At 37.8% G+C, this 20,859-nt stretch overlaps 1 pseudogene across 3 annotated transcripts; it reads right to left on the bottom strand.

Moving 5' to 3' along the window:
• Positions 1-11,430: 11,430 nt before the first annotated feature.
• Positions 11,431-14,939, bottom strand: LOC149835139 (putative pentatricopeptide repeat-containing protein At5g40405 pseudogene; annotated as a pseudogene). 3 transcript variants are annotated; one of them, XR_016432599.1, is made up of 4 exons: positions 12,766-14,939; positions 12,553-12,616; positions 11,658-12,049; positions 11,431-11,539 (listed from the first exon to the last, which is right to left on the bottom strand). The product of XR_016432599.1 is annotated as a putative pentatricopeptide repeat-containing protein At5g40405 pseudogene, transcript variant X3 (transcript). The 3 variants fall into 3 exon arrangements; XR_016432597.1 differs by having other exon boundaries at positions 11,431-12,049; XR_016432598.1 differs by having other exon boundaries at positions 11,431-11,941.
• Between the last annotated feature and the right edge of the window lie 5,920 nt (positions 14,940-20,859).

Here is a 20,859-nt window from a genome sequence, read left to right as displayed (position 1 = left end):
ATATATATATATATATATATATTAACTTTATCTTATTTTATCAACTTTAATGTTTTTTTTGTTTATTTTTATTATTATATTCATTTATTATCATGTTTGATGCCGAAACAACAAAATGTAGAGGCGTTTGTTTTCTCATCACATTTATTAGGTAACACACTCGATGATTTAAGAAAATAAATAAAATTTAGTTTAGCGTTATGTTCTTGAGATTGTCAAATTTATATTTAAAAGATACATGCAGTTAAAAACAATCATGCTGATTGATTGATTCAAAGATCAAATTGAGTGCTTACAAAACAAAAAAAAACATACAATGATGCCAGAGTTTCTTTTTTCAAATGCGAAACCATTTTTAATGAATATGCGATAATGAAGTCTCGGATCGGTGAACACATCATTTACAATAGAATGAAGGTGTCAAACACTTGCAGAAATTCACTAATTAATTGCCATTAATCTTTCAATCCGCCATTTCAGTTATTCTCAACTTCGTGTCTATATGTATATATTAAAGGATTGGTTGGAGTGCATTGTTGTGCACCAAAATAAAATACATCACTCTAACTGAATCTTAACCTGTAGTGCATTCAATATAATTTGACTACTAAAAATGGCATTTTAGAACCTGTTTTTCAAAATAAAATAATGAGTTTCTAAATCGTGAAATCATATTACATTGTAAGCCATTGATTTTTGAAGCTCTTGAAAAACCTTATTATACATAGCAGTTGTTGTTGGCGTATTCGCAAAAACAAAACCGAAATGCAAATACGTACCAGTAGATGCCATGGATGCAACGTGCGGGTGCTCGGCATTCTCTTCATTCTATCGACGCCCACGATGAGCCCAAGCCTTAGGTCAATGGTGAGCAGGACCCCGAACCCATTGGAAATAACCTAAATGTGGGCACAGCTCAAGCCCTCCTTTTATAATAGGAGATAGGGGTGGTTACGTAAATGTGGTCTCTCCACATTCACATAACTTTCACCCCACTAACCCCTATTAACTTTTCACTAAAACAACCCACTAACTGTGTCAAATTGGGTCACCTTATGGGTTGGACTCAGAACCGAAATGTCCAACATTCTCTCACTTGACCCATTGACACTAAAAGTGTACTAAATCGAGGTTTATATTGTTATCTCGATTTAATTCTTCATGTGAGTTCACATGCAATCCTGTATTATAAGAATGAATCATATGAGTCATAGAGATGAACACCTCTTTATGAAATGTCGTATTTTCATGTACTACAATACAATTCATTTTCAGTACTTTAACATGTAAAGATTATCTTTATAAATAGGTTGGTCTCTAACCCATTCTATTGGTCCTTTAATATTGTTATTCTTTTATTCTATCTAACCAAATGAGAGATCCTTTATGCAAAATCAGCAATATACAAAGTCATAAAAAATCAATTGATTTTCATAAATGTGATCACATAATGTATTGTCATACATTAGAAGGAATAAAAAAGACACATCCCCTTTAGATGTTGGGAATACAATTCCGGTGCTAGCCCTTTAATAAGGGGATCCACAATCATTTTCTTCGTACCAATTGTATCACTACATATCATATGATTCCCAGTCCTGTCTTTAACAACAAAATATTTTAACTCCATGTGTTAACACGAGGTTGAGCTCTTATTGTTATTTGAAAAGAACACAACTGCTTTATTATTACAAAAGATCTTTAGTGGTCTCCCATTAGAGTCCACAATACCAAGAGGCATAATGAAGTTTCTTATCCAAATGGCCTGAGACGAAGTCTCATATAAAGCAATAAATTCTGCCTTCATGGTATAAGCAGCAATTGTAGACTGTTTTTTGTTTCTCCATGAGACAACACCACCTGCTAGTAAGAAGATGTATCAAGTAGTGAATTTTCTACTGTCGAGACATCCTCCTAAGTCCGCATCAGTGTATCCAATGACCTCTAGGTGGTCAACTTTTCTATAGGTTGACATATAGTCTTTCGTTCTTTGTAAATAGTGCATGACCTTCTTCGCTGTCTTCCAGTGCACAATGCCTGAATTTGACTGATATCTACCAAGCATTTCCACATCAAATGCTATATCAGGTCATGTACAGGTCTGCGCGTACTACAAACTCCCAACCGCTGAATCATATGGGACAGTTGTCATATGAACCTTTTCATTATCATCCTGAGGACAGTCCTTTAAGCTCAATTTATCCTCTTTCACTATAGGTGCCGAACCAGGAGAACAATTCTCCATCCCATATATTTTAAGAACCTTAAGGATATAGGATTTCTGAGAGAGGCCAATGACACCCTTAGTTCTGTCATGATGGATCTCTATTCTAAGGACATATGTGGCATCACCTATGTTCTTCATATCGAAATGAGAGGAAAGAAAATCTTTTATTTCATGTAGTAGACTCAAATCATTAGTTACAAGAAGAATATCATCAACATATAAAACCAAAATTATGAACTTACTCCCACTAGTCTTAGTGTAAATGCACTGATCAACAATGTCTTCAGTGAATCCAAAATTCATAATTACCTGATTGAACTTTTTATACCACTGTCGGGAGGTCTGTTTAAGTCCATAAATTGATTTCTTCAATTTGCAAACTAAATGATTCGAATCATCTACACTGAAACCAGGAGGTTGTTGCATGTATACCTCCTCTTCCAAATCTCCATTCAGGAAGGCAATTTTCACATCCATTTGATGTAGCTCTAAATCAAAATGAGCTACGAGGGCCATGATTATCCTCAACGATTCCTTAGTTGAGATATGAGAAAAAGTCTCATTACAATCAATGCCCTCTAGCTATGTAAAACCTTTTGCAACAAGCCTATCCTTATACTTCTCCACTTGACCTTTAGAGTCTGTTTTGATTTTATAGATCCACTTACAACCAACAGGTCTAACTCTATCAGGTCGAGGTACAAGATCCCACACTTGCTTTTTTGCCATAGAGTCAAGCTCTTCTTTCATGGCATTGATCCAATGTATTAATCTTTCACTTTCAATGACTTTTGTAAAGGTGAAGGGATCATCATCAATATTATGAAATTATTGGACTCTTGTAAATACACCACATAGTCTGAATGGATAGCAAATTTTCTGGTCCTCGTAGACTTCCATACAGGTGCTACAGATGGTTCAAAATAAACTTATGTATCCTGTTGTTGTATATCCTCATCAACAACTGACTCTATTTGTGATTGATGTTCATTGACCGGACTTTTCCTGACATTATCCAAAAGGACAATGACAAAAAATTGGGTCTTTATCCTTCGCAGGTATAGAACCTGAATCTTGTATTTTCTCAAAATTAATATTTTGAGATGTATCTATCCCATTTTTAAGAAATCTCACTTTATTTGTTTTCACTATCTATGGTGTATGAGATGGGCAATAAAACTTAAAGCCCTTTGACCTTTCTAGATAACCAATGCAAAATTCACTAGTGGTCATAGGATTAAAGGCTTTTATATGTGGGTTATATGATTTAGCTTCTGCTGGACATCCCCATATGCACATATATGATAGAGAGGGTTTTCTACCTGTCCATAACTCGTAAGAAGTCTTCTGAACAACCTTCGTAGAAACTTTATTCAAAATATGCACCGCTATCATAAAAGCTTCACCCCATGAAGTCAAAGGAAGGTTTGAGTGATTCAACATTGCTCGAACCATTTCTTTAAGCGTATGGTTTCTTTTTTCATCTACCATATTTTGGTAAGCACTATCATGCATGGTATACTGAGGTATAATGCTTTTCTCTTTTAGAAATCGTGTTAATGGTCCTTTCTTTTGTCTCATTTAAGTAAAACAACCATAATATTCGCCACTTCTATCAGACCTGACAACCTTAATAACTTCATCGATTTGTTTCTCTATTTTTTTCTTGAAGTTTTTAAAAATTTGAAAGACTTCTGATTTTTTAAATAATAAGTAGAGATACATATACCATGAGTAATCGTCTATAAAAGTGACAACATATTTTTTACCCGTATAACATGGTGAAAAAGGGCCGCAAACATCCGTATGCACTATTTCCAACTTTTTATTGCTGCGTTTGGCATCATTCTTATACGTGTTAGACTGCTTAGCCTTTATACAATCAACACACGACTCTATATCTGTGAAATCAAGGGGACCAAGGATTCCTTCTTTCACAAGTCTTTAAACTATTTCTTTCGAGATATATCCTAACCTTAGATGCCAAATCAAGTATGATTGATCTTTCTTTAGACCACGTTTATTATCAATTATTGTGTTCTCAATAAAATGGGATTCATGAATTTAGAATTCGGTTTTTAACCAATACAAACCATCACACACATATGCAAAACCTATATTAATAAAAATTTTGATAATAACAAGCTTGGAGTTTTAAAATTTAAAATTAAAACCAAACTTATCAAGTTTTGAAATTGAAATTAGGTTCCGACTATAGGATGAAACAAAAAATGTATCAACCAAATTCAAAATGAATCTAGATTCCAATACAATTCTGCAGGTCCCAACGTTCTTGACATGTGGCATCTTATTTTCTGATAAGATGCTTCTTTCATGCTCTGTTGGTTCCCTTTTGTTCTAAAATACCTGCAAAGAGTTTACAATATGCACCATGACACCAGAATCAATCCACCAACTATACAATAGGACATGAATCAAATTATACTCATGAGAAATGAATGACTCATTACTTTTATTTCCGAGTCATTTCTTATGCTTCAAACAGTCCACCTTCTTATGCCCTTTTTTCCTACAGAAGAAACACTTTATAGAAAAGTCTCCTGCCTGGGATTTGGCTTTCGTCTGAGAGTTAAAACTCTCCCTAAAGGCCTTCTTGTTCTTCCTTTTGAAAGAGCTTTTCTTTGGCCTCAGCCTTTATTTTTTTTTATGAGAGGCCATATGTGCACTTGGCACCTTCTCACCCTTCAGTCTCTCATCTTCTTCAACACACTTAGACAAAAGGTCATTAAAAGACTACTCATCGTTATGTGTGTTGTAGGAGATTTTGAAGAGTCCATATTCAGTAGGCAACGAGGTCAAAATCAGATGGACCAAGAAAAAATCAGAAATGGCAAACTTCATGTCATTTAGCTGAGATGCAATATTCCTCATTTCCAAAATGTGTTGTCGGATGTGACTGTTACCAATATACTTCATAGATACCAGTTAGGACATTAATGTACTGACCCTTGCCTTATTAGAACTGACAAATTGAGCCTTAATGGTTCCCAAATTTTTTTTCACTATCATGCAGTGAGGAATGACGCCTCAAATATTCTTAGCCACTCTAGATTGTAAAAGCAATAGGCTAAGACTATTCGAGCGCTCTCACTTCTCAAAGGCAACCTTATGTTCGGATGCCAATCGTCTCCCTCTTCCTTCTCGACGAAAGTTGTTTCTGCGAAGGGGGTAGGTTGGATCTTCCCCTGCTGTTCGAAAAATGAACAATAGCAAGGGCGCGATACCAAAATCACTGGCGATCGAAGAGCAAAGACAATGGTAGTAGACGAGCATCCCATCATGTCGGCCCCATTTTGCTACCTGCCGACGCCGAGAAAATACGACAACAGGTCCGAGTCTGCGTTAGCAGGCTTGAGTCTATGTCAACAACAATAATAAGATATGTTGTCATCGACGAGCGTAAACTAAACGCTCTCGATACACCCCACAGGCACAACAGAATTGCGCGGTATGTGGGCCCATAACCCAATGTTGGCGTATTCGCAAAAACAAAACCGAAATACAAATATATACCAGTAGATGCCATGGATGCAACGTGCGAGTGCTCGACGTTCTCCTTAGCCTATCGACACCCACGATGAGCCCAAGCCTTAGGTCGATGGTGAGCAGGACCCTGAATCCACTAAGAATAACCTAAATGTGGGCAATAGGGTTGGCTTTTGGCTGATAGCACTCATCATACGTACAACCGAACCCCTCCTTTTATAATAGGAGATAGGGGTGGTTATGTGAATATGGTCTCTCCGCATTCACGTAACTTCCACCCCACTAACCCCTGTTAACTTTTCACTAAAACACCCCACTATGTGTCAAACCGGGTCACCTTATGGGTTGAACCCAGAACCAAAATGTTCAACAGTTACATGATAAACATGTATTCATTTCAACAAATTATATAAACCGCATTAGGCCCTTTTTCATCATCCAATCATTTAATTGGATGGTCTAAGAAGGGCATGTACCTTTATATATGTTTACCAACAAAATATGTTTGCTGATATGAATCAAGATTTTTATAGGTTTTTTTTTGCAAATCAAACCCTGCAAATGCTTCAGTGTGGTCCATTTGCTAGGAATCCACAGTTGGATCATCATAATCAGATAAAAAATGTGATTTTTATGCTTAAATATTTATGAAAATTCTAAACGCTTGATTTTCAACCTTTAAAAGATCCTTCTTATACATCGGAATTGGATGATCCAAGAATCTATTTCTATAAAACTTAGTGTCTAAATCACATCCGTACAGTGAAAATTTTGAAAAACAGTAAAAAAACCTATGAAAATCCTGGTTCATACCAGTAAACCTATTTTAGTTACCCTATATATATAAGGAGTGAGAGAGAGAGAGATGCCCCACCCCTAAACCATCTAATCAAATGATCTAATGGTGAATCTTATGGACGTGATATACACAACTTGTTTAATAAAAAGCAAGTTTTGGATCATGCGATTGCGATGTAAGAATCATTTTGAAGAGCACCAAAAATCAATCTCCTATAATGTACTAAAATATTACAACTTAAAAAATCATGAATTTATTTTGAAAATACACTATCCAAGGTATGATTTCTAGCAAACATTGCTTAATACATGTATGCCGTTAAGGTTAGATTAAGAGATGTTTTGACCCCAATGCACAGAGGCAAATAAAAAAATTGAAAAAACCCAACAGTTTCTCTCTAATATATATATATATATATATATATATATATATATATATATCATGGTTTCAGACTATGATATCAAATGCTGGTACGCCTATTTGCCTGGAATTAGCCACCATATGTTGGATCTTACTGCACAAATGTGTTACATAGTTTATTTATGTTAATAGCTTCAATCATATTCAGTATATAACAAGGTTCAAATTTTCAAAACGGTGAAAAGTTAATGCTCAATTCATGAGAAAGGTTTCAAAACATCATGCTCAATTCATGATCAGGAAGGTTCCAGAGAACATGCATCAAAGGAGATCAAAATCTATGTAAATCAAGAGCATAACACCATCAGATATGGTGATTGGGCACCACAATAGTCACACACACACCGCCTAAGTTCTCAACCACCATCAACCCACACCCCACATTGGCTATCTTAAAAGAGACATGCCCATCTACTATATCTCCCTTGCCTGGTGAAGAAGAGGTGCTGAGTTAGCCTCCAGAGAAGAAGAAAAGAAGGCGTGTTAATGCATTTCCTAAGCACTTGAGCTTCAATTCCGTCTATCACTTTGTACACCTATGTTACTCTGGTAATGATGTTCTCTTCCACTACCTCCAGCCCACACCCATATTGCCTTATAGATAATGGTTGATCAAATATAGCAGCATGCAATCACATTGCACTTGATCTTCGATCGGCCACCCAACTTTTGGGTTTGTGGCTTCAAGCAAGGTAAGATCCTTTGATTAAGAACAAGATTAAACCATCATTAATGAGAGCATTCAGGACCGTTGCGAAGGGGCCATCTCAACGGACTGGAATCCTATGGGTGCATAAGAAGTCAGCCTACCTATCATACACATGAAAACCGGAACGCATGACACTAAATATAAAAATTAAATCAAATACATTTAATTTAATTATAATTAAGTAAACAAATTAAAGATTTGCATGACAGTTTGGAGAGGATCAGGGGGTGTTTCACCAAGAAATGGAAACCAATCCAGCCCCAGGTTGACAAAATGGACCCTCTGGTTCTCTGGAAAAATACAGTGAGGCTACCATTACCTGCAGAGCCTGTGACTACTCATCGATCGAGCACGATCCAACATTGGCAGCATTAACTATGTTGGCTTGATTAAAGGAGGAACAGATCTGTGACCCTTGAAATTGAAAGCTAATTCATCATGTTCTTATAGGAAGGTAAATCAGAAAATTTCTTTAATTTTTTTTTTTTACTTTTCGTGTCTTTGCGCGTGATGGGTGAGTCTGTTTCTGACATTTCTTTTAAAAACCTAGTGGGGTTTATGAAAATGCCAGAAAAAACGGTTCTTTACGTGAAATTTTTGCTTTTAGAATTAGGGAGCACTGGAGAATGCGAGTGGAAACACCATGGCTGGACTCAGCATCTCCTAGATAGGTCCTATATTTTTTTTCAGACCCGTTGATGCTCTAGATGAACGGCTGAAAATATGGTTCAGCCATGTTTGCGTACCTTCGAATGTAAGTATAATTATAGTATTTATTGGTTATTTGATTGTTTAGGCATTAAATATATCAAATTGATTGGACCCTACTATAATCAATCATTTACCTTTTTTCATAGATTTTTTTTTTATTTTTTATTTTTATGCTTTTAGAACTTTTTAAAAATGCCGAATCAGAAATTTTCTGTTTGATTATGAGGTGGCCGATTCCCTAAATCGTTTTGAAAAATGATTTGGTTAGTTATTATTTTTTTTTGGTTGGTTACTTCTCCCCTTGTCCTAAGATGAGGAAAGGCCGTTGAGCACAGTCTAGTTCAAAATTCTTTTGTAAGAAATTCCAAAATAACATAATAACAGCCCATAGAGGTCATCGGCAAAGGTAGCACAACTTTATCAGTTCAGCTCTTGCCTCTCCTATAATAGTAAAACCTGAACAGTCATATCAACAAATTTTGAGTATCTAAATACTTTTAATTAAGCATTGAATACATTGAGCCCTTAAAAGGGTTATCTAAGTAAACTTAGTCCTTTTTTTATCTTACTCCAAATTTTACACTCTTGTGTCAAATCACTTGATTCAATGATTTGAATTACTTATATATGGTATGGGTTAAATCTTAAGTTACAAACTAGAACACTTCTTAAAAGCACATACATTATTAGAGCATGCAGCGTTAAATTCCCAAAACGGTATAAGCAGAATTTACGCATAGTTTTTTTATTTGATTTGGAAAAACCAAGGTCAAGTCTATGTTATATATGCACATCCAAAACCAAGTTCTGTGTTCAATCTTTTGTCGAGTAGGGTTTGAGAATCTTGGCCTTACTCTTATTGGAACCCGGTGATTCCAAAATCCAGTATGAATTGAGTTATTGGATTGAATAGGGCATGTGCTAGAAAGATGACTCAAACCTCCGTTTATGTGAAAAACACATGTTCTGTCCGCTGAGCTATTCCAGCTCATTTCTAACCATGGTGCTCTAAACAATCCTCTCACTAGGCACATAACGCTCTGCCTTATTGAACTGCTATAGTCATGGTCTTTGTTTATAGGCATTCTTGAGGACTAAATTTAGTACCCCATAAAATTCAGTAACCCCTCCATCACCATTTTTTCGGTTATATACAACTCATGAAGTCATATAATCATAGTCATGTAATCATGTTTCTTAATTTGGCTTAATGAGTCCAACAATCTTGTGGTTCTTGGAGTTCTTGTACGAGACTCTATGGTCATACTGGATCCAAATTCAGGATCCAACATCTCTCACTTGGTTATATTGGGCGAACACCCGTATTGTATTATAACCAATACATAATGTATCACATATAACATTTCATGATAAAATATGCACTATTTAATGATATTTTTCTCACATGTTATGAGTTATTTCTCACATAATCATGTTAATTTTTTCATTATTCAATTACGAGGTTTTCACATATGTTATGAGTTATTTTCCTCATAGTCACGTGGTTTTTTCATCATCATAAGAATCATGATATTTTTTCACATATAGTATGGGTTTAGCCACGACATAACGAGGCTTTACATACATTAGTTGGTGTTCAACACGATCTGACAACCCTGGTGTCATCAACGAGACTCTGATACCAATGTTGAAACCTAGTGGTTCTGAAATCCAGTATGGATTGAGCCACTAAATTGAACAAGGTATGTGCTAGAAGGAAGACACAAACCTCCATCTATATGAAAAATATATGCACTATTTGTTGAGCTATTTCCAGCCCATCTCTAACCGTAAGACTCTCCACAATCCTCTCACTAAGCCCATAACGCCCTGGTCATAATTTATCGGCATTCAAATCTACCACTAATTAGAGATACTGTCCATAAAATCTAGTAACCCCCTCCATAACCATTTTTTCGATTACATACAGTCCATGAAGCCATATAGCTTAATGAGTCTACCAATCCTGCGGCTCTTAAAGTTATGGTGTGAGACCCTAATGGCCGCACTGGATCCAAATCCAGGATCCATCAACTCTCTAGGTTATGGTGCTTGGTTGTACATTGATTGGTCGAAGGATCCAAACTAGCATCTCATACTTGTCACATTTTCATATTATTAAAGAAAATAATCGCAGAGAGAGAGAGAGAGAGAGAGAGAGAGAGAGAGAGAGAGAGAGAGAGAGAGAGAGAGAGAGAGAGAGAGAGAGAGAGAGCTTTAACTGAATGTTAAACAAAGATATCAAAGCAGAAAATTAGTAAGGACATCCTTTACATCAAACAGACAAGTGCCAAGTTCGACAATTTGTCACAATCAAAGAGAAGTTATAAACTAGAGAGCATTATGAAGCCCACATATTGGAAGTTTGCCACCAAAAAAGGCATTTCTTCTCTACAAGAGGAATACTTGACACATAACAGGCAACACCGGAGTAAACTTAGCAGAAGGCAAGACCACGTACAGAAACAACCACTCAATGCATGGCACGATAATAAAGTGAAATAACAAACTATATTTTCCATGCATAAAAGCCACACATCATATTCAATAGAAAGTCAAAAACAAAATGAAAAAGGAGAACATTTTAAAGGAAAGACTTGTAAATAGCAAATGAGAAAGACTGAATCTTGACATTTTCTTTAATAGGCAAGCTGGGTTTAGGCAGATTGCTACCGGTTCATTAAGCAATATGATAAATGATTACAAATCAGAACTGGTTGGGAACCAATCTGGAGGTTTATCTTTCCACAATTAGTTCCTACCTACTATAGCCATATATGCAAGTTTCCAGGCTATATAATTACAACTTTTATCAACTTACATCACATTGAAATGCTGAAATGGCAATAAAGGATCTGAAATGCCTTGATGAATCAGATTCAATCTTCCATGCTCCTCCAAAGCATTGTTCACCATTTTGACCAATACTCTCCAAGAAGATTTAAGTACTACGTTTTGAGGTGGATCCAGCCCAGTGCATGATAACTGGCCACCAATGCAATTTAAAGCCAGATATAACCATTTAATATGCAAAAATGTTCCATGGAGGTCCCTCACTGTCAAAACCACTAGCCATTATATGGAAAGGATACTATACATATTAATTTTTAACCACTATACAACACATTAACTTTTAACCACCCTTCATTAGGAGGAAACTATCGCCCTGCATAATTCCAGCAATGCAAAAGAGGATGAAGATACCCATGACCAGTACACGATATTGCACTTTCGTGTGGAGTTTAAGCATCGAGAAACTATTTCACAGTTAGACCAACACTTACCTTCAAACTCAGTTCATTTTCTCAAGTCCTAAAGGTTGCTGATTGTGGTTTGCAAAGCAAGAAGCTGACATACGTTAATCATTTTATCACAAAGTTTATATCTGCCACATTGCTTCAGTTCAGCTACATCTGGCCTTGGAGTGCGCCATCTACCAAACAATCTGGTGACCCTCTTCCAGACATGATTACTAACTTCACAGTAGAAAATGAGATGAGAAGAGGTATCTTCAGCATGGCCGCAGAGTATGCAACCGCTCGCAAGTGCCACAGTTATCCACTAAAGTCTGTCGTGTAAGAAGCAGATCACGTACTGAGTCTGAGAATAAGCACTGCACGGGGTAGTGATGCTTGAACCAAATGTATTAGCTGGAAACTATCACCAATGTCACGCCCTAATAGAGAACATTCATGTCTTAATATGATAATATAGAAAAAGACAAGTCTCACTTATTTTTCTAACCAGTGTGTAAATAATTTGCTATTCAAAAAAATGTTTTTGGTCACTGTGGTGAAAGCATTGGTGAGGATTTTCTTGTAAAACAGAAGGCAAAAAAGAAGCCAATATAATTTTCAAAGTTTACAATGATATTCCTTGAAAAAAGAGGGGAAAAATAATTTTTTAACAATATAAAATTAACACCTTCAGAAAAATGAAAAGACAAAACACCAAAGTCAATTAATCTAGACAGGAAAGGACAACAAAACAATGAGCACAGCATTAGCACGACGTTATAAGGTTCATTAAAAAAAATGGTTTTGCAAGGAGCAGAATTGCACACACACAGAACCAACTGCCTTCAGAAAAATAGAAGACAGAACACCAAATTCAATCATCTAAACAGGGAGAACAACAGAATGAGCATATCATAAGCCATGTTTCCTCGTTAACACATACCTACTATTTAAAAGGTCTTCACCCTGGTAGAACGCTCAAAGTGAATCTGGTTAAGAGCCTTTATCTAGTAAAGACATCAAAAGAAAAAACACAATGAGGCGCTCCCACATAAAAAAATGCATTGGAAGGCACAAAATCAATCTCATATTCACATGTGTGTGTACAAAGACACACACAGAAGGTGTAGGAGAAGGCTAGTTATTTGATGCATACCTCATTTTTCTTCTTGTCATCAATTAATGACATAAAGAGAATGAAATCTGGCATGATCGAGCAAATCTTTGCAATTTGTGCAATGAATCACCAATAATCTCCACAAGAACACGTTCCCTGTTTAAAATGGTGGAAGCGGCTGCGATCCCTAACAATTATCGCTCTCTCAAAAATTTTTGAAATGAGCTTTGCTGCAGAGTGACAATCACCACAAACCCTTAGGTTCTTCACAATACGAAGCGTGACGCCTTTCTTAGTACTGATAAGCCCAAAAGCGATAGCCAACTTTTCACTGTGAAAACATAGAGCATGCTCTTTTTCCTCATCTTGTACATCAAAAAATACCTCAGACTTACGAGCCACATAACCAAGCATCCTTAGTTGCTTAGAGATTTCGTCTAGCATGCCATATATTTCTTTTGATCGAGGATGCGTCTTATCTTCAACACCAAATTCATGCACCTTACCATCTACTTCAATGGAACTACATCCAGGCTTTTTCTCAATTCCTTTCTCCTTCATCAAAGACCTTACTTTTGCAACATCGTCCCATCTGCCTGCATTAGCATAGATATTTGATAAAATTGCACAATACCCACCATCTTCCTTGTCCAATTCAATCAAGTGTTTGATAGCGCATTCCGCTAGCTCTATATTGCCATGAATCTTACAAGCCCCAAGCAAAGCTCCCCAAACACCAGTATGGGGAGGAATTGGCATACCTTGTATAAAATCATAAGCCTCATTCAAAAGTCCAGCGCGGCCTAGAAGATCAACCATACACCCATAGTGCTCCAATTGGGGTCTAATACCAAAATCATTGAACATAGAGTGGAAATATCTCCTTCCTGCCTCCACCAATCCCTCATGAGTGCATGCACATAAAACTCCAATCATTGTAACTTCATTTGGTTTAATGTGTTGATATTGCATTTGACAAAATAGCTCCAAGGCTTTGCTGCTTTTCCCATGCATAGCAAAGCCCGTAATCATCACATTCCAAGCTGTAACATCCTTATCATGCATCTGATCAAATACTTGTTGTGCACACTCTAGAACCCCACACTTGGAATACATATCAACCAAAGAGGTCCCCACCACAACATTCATCAGATATCTGTTTCTATCCAAATAAGCATGGAGCCATCTACCCATATCTAATGCTCCCACTTGAGCACAAGCCCCGAGCATACCCACTATGGTCACCTCATTAGGTTGCAAATTTTCCAGCTGCATTCTGTGAAACAGGTCAATTGCTTCATTGAAACAACCACTTTGGATAAAGCCACCAATCATCGTGTTCCAAGACACCAAATCTCTCACAGTCATTTCAACAAACAGCTTGTAAGCAGCTCTCACATCCAAGTTTTTCACGTATCCGCCCATCATAGTATTACACATCAATAAATCCTTAGTGGGTACTCTACCAAAGAGCTCCCCAGCTGCTGCCATATCCCCAATTTTAACATAGCCCCCAATCATGACGTTCCAAACAACCGTATCCTTCTCTGGCATTTGATCAAACAGTTGCTGTGCAGTATCCATATCGCCGCATCTGTCCACATAACCCGATATTAAAATGGTCCATGCGACAGTGTCGCGTTCAGGCATTTCGACAAACACTTGGCGGGCACTCTCCATATCCACACACACCGCATACATCTCCACCAAACTGGACTGAACAAACACATCAGACTCAAACCCAGATTTAAAAGCCTGCCCATGAACTCCCTCCCCGCTGCGAACGTCCAAAATCTCGGTGCACGATCGAACCACGAAAGGAAGAGTGAACCGGTCGGGCCGAACCTCTTCGTGACGCATCCGGTGGAAGAAAAGCAGGGCGTCCAGAGGCCTGTGGTTCTGCTGGAATCCTCTTATCATGGTGTTCCAGACAAAACCATTTGGCTCAGGCATTTCGTCGAACACTTCTCCCGCGTAGTCCATGAGGCCCAGAACCGCACAGCTCGCAACGAAATTGCCCACGACGAAATCGTCGCAGTGGGTTCCGCTCTTGATTATGCATGCGTGGGCCTTCTTCAGATTCTGGGGAGATTCGCTACTGGTTTTCAGCGATGCAAGGGTGATGGTTCGAATAGTTTCTGTGCTCGAAAGATTCCTTCCGAGTCTCAGAAGGGCGAGAGGAGCACACACCATTCCCACTTAGCGCTATTGCAACGTCCCCATCGAGTATTTAGTGCTTGAATTCTCTGATTCTGTTCCGAATCGACTTCCTGACTCGTCATAGAATTGGTTGATTCTGTTCATATCGAATGGATGTAATAGTTGAGGGTTTGGACTTGACACCCTTGCTTCTGCTTTTATAATATTTAGAACTAAAAAGGTGAATTTAATCGGTTGTGAATCGACCCTTTTTCGAATTGTCATTGGGTTGATTCGATCTAAATATGTTGATTCAAGCTGATTTTAACAACATTGCTTAGGACCAATGTCACTCACACATCTAATTCTTGGGAAAATCTTGGCTTGGAATTAGAAAAACTTTTGTTTTCCCGGGAAATGTTGGGAAATAAGGTATATACAAAAATTTACAAATGCAACATAAATACATGTAACTATTAAAGAAAAGCATTAAAAATAAGAAATATAAAAAGTGTTTACTATTAAGTGAATAACTTCATAAGCACATGTTTTTTTAAAAAACATCACTTTTTCTCAATTGTGATAAAATTAAAATATTTTAAAATAGTGTTGATGTTTGTTACATGGGTTAGAGCCTACAGTTTAGCCCTCGCCCACCTACACTACACGATTTGGGGGTGTTAAGGATAAATTGGATCCAACTAAAGAGTGTCCAGCTATCCAAGATCCATAGAAGAACAAATGGAAGGTTGGCACCATTCATATAGACTCTCAAGATCAAGATAAGATTTGTAGCAATTCAGAAAATCTCAAGAAAGAAAAATTAGCAAAAATGTTGATACTGGTCCTACATTAGAGGAAAAGGAAAACCAAACATTATCCGGTGATCAATGCTTATCTACATAGCTTAAATGGAACCTCTCCTCTCTGCAACACAACAAAGTGAAAGGGAGAGAATTTTCTTTGTGCTCGTGGATGTAGACTCATTGATGTAGAAGCGTAGCATAAGACCCAGGTTCATAAAGATCTATTTTTATTTTATATTTTTATTTTGATTCTTGTGTTTGGATCAATATATTAGATTCATGTTTTTAAGATAAATTTTATCTTTTTAGAAGTTTAGCATATTAGATAATTTGCTTTAATTAGAATTAGGTACAATCTCATTTATTTATAGATGATGGATCTTTGTAGATGAACAATTGAATGAAATAAATAAGTTATTCTCTTTTCCTTTAATTTTTTGTTTTTCTCTTTATTTTATGTATTTTTTTTGCTTTTTGATCATTTTTTGTATTTTTTTACTTTTCTCAATTTTTGTGCATAAAAATAATATAACATAGATTTTTCTCATAAATCGAGTCATCTCAATTTGCATCAATTGGTATCAAAGCAACACCTCGATTGATTGTTCATGATGTCGCGTAGCTCGAAAAACGAATAGGGAAAATCCATGAAAGCATGTATGAATTGTGCATATACTAGTGTACACGATATAAAACAACAAATCAATGAGATGAGGCAAGACATTGCATCATTGGTAGAGATGTTCAAAGCCCAGTTTGGATTCTCACAGACAAATGCTAAAGTGAGGATCTTGGATTCTTCGTCAAGCAGCAAAGACATCGTTCTAGTCCAATATGATGAATCGGTGCCCAACGAGATGGTGGTAAGTGGTGGAGACCCTAACCTGCAGACTTACCTCAACGATGCATTGACGGACGTACCATAATAGTAGGGAGCCACTGGCAACCAAGTTGTCACCGATGGGTTTCCACCAGTGACTCCCTGTCTGGAAGGGGTCATAGCTGCTAAGGAAGCCGGTGGCAACAACGTTGTCGTCGGGATCCCTTTCCCATTAAGGTTACACCCTTATGGGATGCTCCTGACCCGCCATGCAACCATTGTCAGACAACCTAGGCCCCACAACCCTTCCCCGCCTAACCTAGGTCGACTGGGTGGTCCGTTGGGGTACCTCGTGGGAGCCCAACAAGGGGAGTAAACCCCCCTCTCCCTCTTGGTCAGGTGGGCCAATGGCCGACCGTCGGGCTGATCGCAAGTTGAGAATTGATCGACGAGTTCACTGCCGGCCTTCCCTGGTCAGCAACAGCTATGGTCGCCGACCACTGCTCCTATCGAAACATTCCACTTGTAGGTTGGGTCAAGGGTTCCTCCACTTCTGCCTCACGCGAGTGGGGTTTTTTCACTCGATTCATCAGGCTAGGGTGGAGAGGTTGGTTCCTTAGGGAATCGTTTCTTCCCCAAAACTGGGCAACAATAGGCACGAACCAGGTTTCAGGAACCAGTTCTTGGGAACCTGAACCCAGTTCAATCCATATCTAGGATCCAGAAGCCATTTTTTTGGATTTTGGATTTGGTTCCTCCCCAAAACCCAATCAATCCAACCCAGATCGACCCATTTTATATCCCAAACCCACCGGGTTGAATCCAACACTCAAATTTTAACTCATTTTCCCATACCCAAACCCAAATTGGATCTTATTGAACTTAGACAAAACCCCAATTTTCACTCAGATTGAGTCAAAGCCAGACCCAATATCATTTGAGAAATGGATCAGGTCTAAATCAGGCCTTTTACTCCCCAAACCTGATCCATAATCCAACCCCAATGTATCTGGGTCCAACGATGCATGTGAATCCTGATCCAGCCATGATCCAATCAGATCCTAACCAAACCCATAATTTGATCCAAAATTCTAACTCGAACCTAAATCAAACCTAATTCATCTCCAACCTAACCCAATACATCCCCATCCTCGATTGAATCCCATACTCTGACCCCATCATGACCCAAACTTAGATTTTGGACCTACAAGAACCCAAGTTCCGCTTGGTCGTCGAGATCTGCAACCCCCACAATATGAAGTTCAGCAGGAGCAGCATGATCCTACACAAGCAACAGATCAGTTTGGAGAGGCCGACGATGAGGATGATATTTGGCTCAGGCATCCAATTAGATATATTAAGCATTGTCCAGAGGCTAGAGGTGAGCGAGTTGGTCAGGATATGGACCTCCCACACATGGATCTAAATCCCATAGGTCTCCAAGAGCAAGAGCGCTACTATAGAGTGAAGGTGGAGTTCCTAGAGTTTTGGGGTCACTTGGACCTAGATGAGTTCTTTTCCTGAAAGTATGCAACATAACGCTTCTTCATGTGGCACCGTATTTTTGAGCATCACAAGGTGATTTTAGTGTCTACGAAGCTACACGGATTGATGCAAGCTTGGTGGGCAAAGATGGAGTAGAGTCAGACCGATCAAGGCTTGCCTCTGGTTCAGGCGTGAGAAGAGATGTGCAACTGCATGCGAGAAAAGTTTGTCCCTACAAACTATGTGCAACACATTTACAGGTGGTACGTCATACTTTGTCAAGGATCCAGAACTGTGAAAGAGTATACTGAGGAGTTTCACCACTTGATTTATAAAAGTCAGTCAGAGGGATAAATGGTGGCAAGGTATATTGTTAGGCTCAAATCTTCTATTTTTGAGAAATGTGATTGTGTTATGATTCTTAATATAAATCAAGCATATCAGTAGGGTCTTAATGTAGAGCAAACCCAAAAAGAGCGTGTTGAGGCTCGACGTGGCATGTCAGTTTTCTTCTCTCGGTATAAAAAAAACTTATCCAACCTGGAGAGCGAGTTCCTATGATGAAAAAGCCACAGGACAAGTAGATCAGAAGAAAGCACTACGAGTTGAAGGATCATGCATTCAACACTAGGGCTCGAGCACAAGCAACCAAAAATTGATAACATTTCTTCAGGTGTGATGGCATTGGGCATGTCGCTTTCCAGTTTCCTACTCTTAACAAGTGCATCCATCTTGCGGAGCAAGAGGAGTCATATGATAAAAGTGATGATGCAGATGAAGGAGAAAATGTTGAATTTTGCAGCAATGATATTTACAACTTGATGCTTGGATGTGCCAAGTCAAATCCCATCGTTCGTCGGAGCCAAACTCTTTCCAACCCAAAGAGAACGATGCAAGGGTAGAGCTAGATTCAAGTCAATCCAAAAAAAGAAGAAAAAGAAGAAGAAGAAGAACCTAGAAGACTAATAGCTTTATGATCCGTTTGGATCCAATTTATATTTATTTACCTTGGATTGTATTTGGATTTTTGGATTTATCCAAGATTCATCGTAGGACTAGGGTTTTCTTTTCAAGTATAAATATGTTGTTTTGAAGGCTTTTGTAACTTGATTGATTAATTATTCTGAACTTGATTTTTCTTTCTTCTCTTTTTTTCCTTTCTCTGAACCCTATTGCCTACCCTTTTCTCATAGTTGATAATGTAAACTGTAGATCATAATGTAGACCTTTGCGAATAGAGAAACCGATTTGCATCAATTGGTATCACCCTTAGTTGATGTTAAACCTGATTTCTTTATAGTGTGTGTTATCTTGCTTTTATTGTGATACCTTTAGATGGTATCAAAGCATCAACTATCTTACGATCAAATTGAGTTTGCGAGTTTGCAGATCTGAGGACATCAACAACACCTGCACACCTTCATCATCGTCGTCAAATATGGTTGCATCATATATCAGTCTTACAGTATGTTTGAATGCTTCTTTTTCCATTCTTCTTGCACCAACTAGCTTATAACATTTTTTATCTGTTAATTTGTCAGCAGGCAACACAGTTCATCCCTCTACGCATAAGCAACGATTTAGTGGGCTATGTAGATGGGACAATTTCCGATCCCAATGAGTTTTTCCCCATTGAAACTGCAAAAGAGGCTGTGAAAAATATAATATATCTAAAATGGCAATGTATGGATCAGCTACTCTTAAGTTGGATCCTATACTCATTATCAGACACTGTTAATTGCTAAGTAGTGGGTCTAACTACCTCTCATAGTGTTTGGAATACGTTAAAGAGGATATATGTTTGCACACTCCAAGGCTCGAGTACCACAATTGAAAACACAACTTCAAAATCTGAAAAAGGGATCAAATTCTATAACCAGTTACTTTAATAAGGGCAAAGGCCTTGCTCATCAACCAACGATGGTAGGCAGGTCCATCACCAATGATAATCTTTCATTGTACGTAATTGATGGTCGCCTCATGAGCGACTATGGGACTCTAAGAACAATTCTGAACACTTGTGATGACCCTATGAAGCTTGAAGACCTATTTGGTATATATTGCTAGTCCATGAAGCCTAACTTCATGAATTCAAAGAACCTGAATTACCCATGGTCAATCTGACCTACAAATAGACCAGTCACGGTCAGTCTCAAGGAAATCTTGGTGCTCAAAACATAGCTAATTGCTCAAGAGAAAAAGGGAGAGGTCGACACAAAATATGTCTAGTCTTGGTACAGGTTACAATGCTTGGTTTCCAATAACTCAACTAATCTTATAGTAACCATGGTCATATTGTTGCCAATGCAAAACCACATGTCAAGCTTGTAGGAAATAGAGACAGGGTGCACTTCAATGCAAGATATTCAAATTTCAAAAGGACCCACTAAATCCAAAAGTTTACAATGCCTCAATAATAAGTCAAGTGGACAATAGTGCTTGGTTTCCTGATTCTTGAGAAACACATTACGTGATGGCAGATTTGAATAATCTCTCACTTCAAGCAGAATATCAAGGAAACTATCATGTCATAATCAGTAATGGCTCCCACTTACGGATTAAGAACATTGAGAATTCAATTTTTTAGTAGTTCAAATTCTTAGTTTGCCATGAATGATATTTTGCATGTGCCTGCCATTGCTCGTAGTCTCTTCTCAGTTCAATAATTCACCAAAGACAATGATGCATTTTTTGAATTTATCATGATCGGTATTAAGCACTGGGTTACATGCCCTCACACACATGAACAGAACAATTTTGTTTAATGCAAACATCGTCCTTGAAACAAGTCTTACTTTACTTGCTTAGGCTGGATTACATCAAAAGTACTGAGATTATACTTTTCTTACAGTGGTATATTTGATCAATAGATTATTGTCCAGT

Source organism: Nuphar pumila, chromosome 6 (assembly GCF_984573655.1).
Source record: "Nuphar pumila chromosome 6, dmNupPumi1.hap1.1, whole genome shotgun sequence".
Lineage (NCBI taxonomy): Eukaryota > Viridiplantae > Streptophyta > Magnoliopsida > Nymphaeales > Nymphaeaceae > Nuphar > Nuphar pumila.
This window is presented reverse-complemented; position numbering and strand designations above follow the sequence as displayed.